The following is a 3,435-nucleotide window of genomic DNA, read 5'->3' as shown; positions in this document are numbered from 1 at the left end:
CAAGCGCCTTCGCCCCCGCCCCTCTTTATAGACTCCGCAGGTGCCGCGTCAGAAGCTAAGTCCACCCCCGCCGAGCTCCTCCCTCTCGCTGGAAAACTCTCTCGATGGGGACAAGAGGGACTCCGCGGAACCCTTGAGTGACGTCAGAATGCGTGGTGGAAACGGGGGATAGAAATTGGGCAGGAAGACGTGGAGACAATACAGGGCTGGGACTGTAGGACACACACTCTCCCTCCAAGAAACTTCGGAGGAGCTATGTGTGAAAAGGAGCGGAGGGAGACAAGCTGTCTGCTGTCTGGCTTGGGAGCTGGGTGTAGAGCTGACTATATTTGAGACGTGGGTAAATGGTCAGCAGGTGCTGCTTTAGGGATGCTGGAGCAGCTTTTGAGGCTAGTTTTAGAGTGGGCAGCTGCCACTGGAAGTCTTCTCTGTGACCAGGTCCTGATCCATATTAGGCTTTGAAGGTGACAGTCAGCACCTTCATTTGCAGCCAGAAGCAAACTGGCAAGTAGAACAGCATTCAAAGTAGAAGTATTTTACAGGGAAGTACTTCCACACTCCCATCACAACTCTGCATTCTGGACTAATGGAAGCTCCAAGGGCAGTTGTCTACTGCAAGTTGCAACCAAATGGGAGGTGATTAAGCCCCTAGAAGCTGTAAGGAAGGCCTTGCAACCCTAGAATTGCCCTTGCTAGGGGCCCAGGTATAATTGTGCAAAACACTCCTTAGGCATCTGAATCTAGGAAGATTACTCTCCAGGTCCAATTTGACTTGAGTTGCTGGGGAAACCAGGAGCCTGGTTTCCACAGAGGCATCACATTAAGGGGTTTCTTGCAAATGTTGCTATACTTCTTTAAGGCCTCTAGACCTTAGTGAACATGTATTTAATGCTTGTCAGAACTGCAAGACTTGCCTGTGGGGAAAAATATTTAAAGGGGGAAAAAGAGACAGTGCTAATTTTACCCCATTAGTACATTACAGTTTTCAGTATGATATATAAATTTGAATATTTGGGAGCTGGGAAAAAATTGATAAGAGCTCTGCCAGTTCTCCCCCCACCCTAGGCAAGTGACCGGAAGACTAGTAAACCTGTCAACTAATCCTCTATGTTAGATGAGGTAAAGGAGACACAAAACAACAGCTCTTTATTACAGGTCAAGTAAACATCCGGCTGAGGAATGGTTGGGAAGCTTTTAAAGGGCTCTGTCAGACCTCTCAGCCAATGAGATTACCCATCCTCTGTTCCCGCTGGAAGAGAGGACCTTGGTGGAAACCTCTTGCAGCCTGTCAGCAGGGGGGAATATCTAACACTCTATAAGATGAATACAGTAAAGTTTGTCCAAAAACACTGTGGGGTTAGGGATTTAGATGGAGGGAACTTTCTGAATGACACATATGAGTTCATTCCACAATCCATGTTTGCCTCACTGATTTGTCAACTGAGCCGGGTTTTCTACCCAGATGTATTAGTCTTCTGGGTGATCAGTAGCCCATGTTCAAAAATGGCCTGTGTGACAGTTATCAATGTGACGCATTTTTGCTCCAGCAACCTGTCACTCAGTCACCTTAGAAGATGGGTAAACTCTTGGTCCCATACACTCATTCAGACTTATCTAAGTCTGCGGTATCTCACAGCACTTCAAGCACTTCACCAGCCCACTGGTGATGATTTCTTCTCCCAATGGCTGGTGACTTAGGATGAGTGGGAAAACAAAGCCACAGGAACCTAGTAGTGGCTTAAATTTTCCCACAGTAAATTGGTAAGGATAGGTTCACTTATAAGCCTAGTTACTGAGACAAATTGTTCTCGGCTATCAGGGAAGTGCAAATTGGGCTTGCATATCTTTCTTCCGACTCAAAAACCAGAGAAAGAGACATTAACATGTCTATGTGAAAGAGTCCTAATCATCAAGGTAGTTAGTTTATGGTTCAGTGTTTTGCAGCCTGGATCCAGGCAATAGGGCTAATTCAATAAAACATGGTTAAATATAAGCTATAGATCAGGGTGTTCATTTGAGTTAGGAACTTAAATGCTCCAGTCAAGGGCTTGTGAAATATTTCTGAGCAAAAACAGATTTGAAGATTGCTGAGTGCATTGGCAAGAGAGCTTCTGTTAAATCCAAGAATCTTTTCCTACCTTGATCTGTTGTATTACTTCCTCCCCTTCAATTGTTTCTCTTAAAGCAGAAGCGGGGAGGAAGAGGCAGGAAAGTGGGGAGATCTAACACTTCCTCCCAATATTGTAGCGGGAAGTATATTGGCTCTTTCCCAGTGTTTTATGACCACCTCCACTTGTCTAATAGCGTGTGCTACTTTGAGGGGAGGGCTATTGAAAGTAGGAGAAGTGATCTAAACAATTGCAAACCAGCATTCCATTCCCTGTGATCCAGTGGAGAAATCTAATTGCAGATGCCCTAGATATAGTTTGTTTAACCATGGTCCCTCAAATGTCTATGTTCACACAACCCACATATATTGATTTAAGGCCAAGTTGCAAGATATAAACACCTTGTCCTTGTAAGAAACATAACTTCTGATTTTCCAAAACTTACATTGCAGTTTTTAAAATCTGAAAAGACCAAGTCATTTTGATTTGGCTGCCTTATACTTGGTTAATTCTATTGTTTATATCTATTTTTCTTGTAAAAATAAATTTTTTTAAGAGTGAGAGGGATTAGTTTACCATGTAAGATTGCCATTCAGTGCACATGCATGGCTGAAATTCTGGATTTGAATCTTGTTGCTTCTTTGTTCCTGGTGCTGTTGAAATATAATTTTCAGCAGATATTTTTGCTGTCTGATCAAATGCTTTGCAGTGAGGTGATGGCTACCTAAAGACAGCATGATACATTTTTCAGGAAATTGAACATATTATTGAAAAGTAATATATCTTGGAGTGGAAGGTTAAGCTCTATTATGCCATTTAAATCATCCTATCGTTTCAGCCAGTTACTTAGAATCTGAGCTTTTAAAATTGAGTAATGGTATCTCCTGTCTGACTCATGTTTCTGAATGGAGTTAACAATGTTATTTGTAGTATGCAAAATGTTTAATTTTTGAGTAGCAATAGGTTCCATTTGCTACCTGAGAAATTTTTTTAAAAATGAGAAGGGGGCACCTGGAGTTGAACCAGAGACCTTTTGATCTGAAGTCAAATGCTCTACCACTGAGCTATACCCCCAGCTCTCTGGTGTTTTTATTGCTGGCCTCTTTGTGGTATTTGTTCATTGTATTGAAAGAAGATTCTTCTGTAAATTCTGTTAGGTTTTTATGTGAGGTAAGAATGTTTTTCTCTAAAAGGAGTGACTGAATAACAAGTTTTTCATTTTTTTTTCTCAAGTTACTAGATCTTAAGAATAGTTATTCATATTTTAAAATAATAAATTGCATCCTCTCCAGATATGAGATTTTAACTTCTCTAATAAAAAGCTACA

At 41.7% G+C, this 3,435-nt stretch overlaps 1 non-coding gene across 1 annotated transcript; it reads right to left on the bottom strand.

The window, feature by feature from the left end:
• Window positions 1-3,110: 3,110 nt before the first annotated feature.
• Window positions 3,111-3,182, bottom strand: TRNASTOP-UCA. The gene has a single exon. It is a non-coding gene; the product is annotated as a tRNA-Sec (tRNA).
• Between the last annotated feature and the right edge of the window lie 253 nt (window positions 3,183-3,435).

Source organism: Thamnophis elegans, chromosome Z (assembly GCF_009769535.1).
Source record: "Thamnophis elegans isolate rThaEle1 chromosome Z, rThaEle1.pri, whole genome shotgun sequence".
Lineage (NCBI taxonomy): Eukaryota > Metazoa > Chordata > Lepidosauria > Squamata > Colubridae > Thamnophis > Thamnophis elegans.
This window is presented reverse-complemented; position numbering and strand designations above follow the sequence as displayed.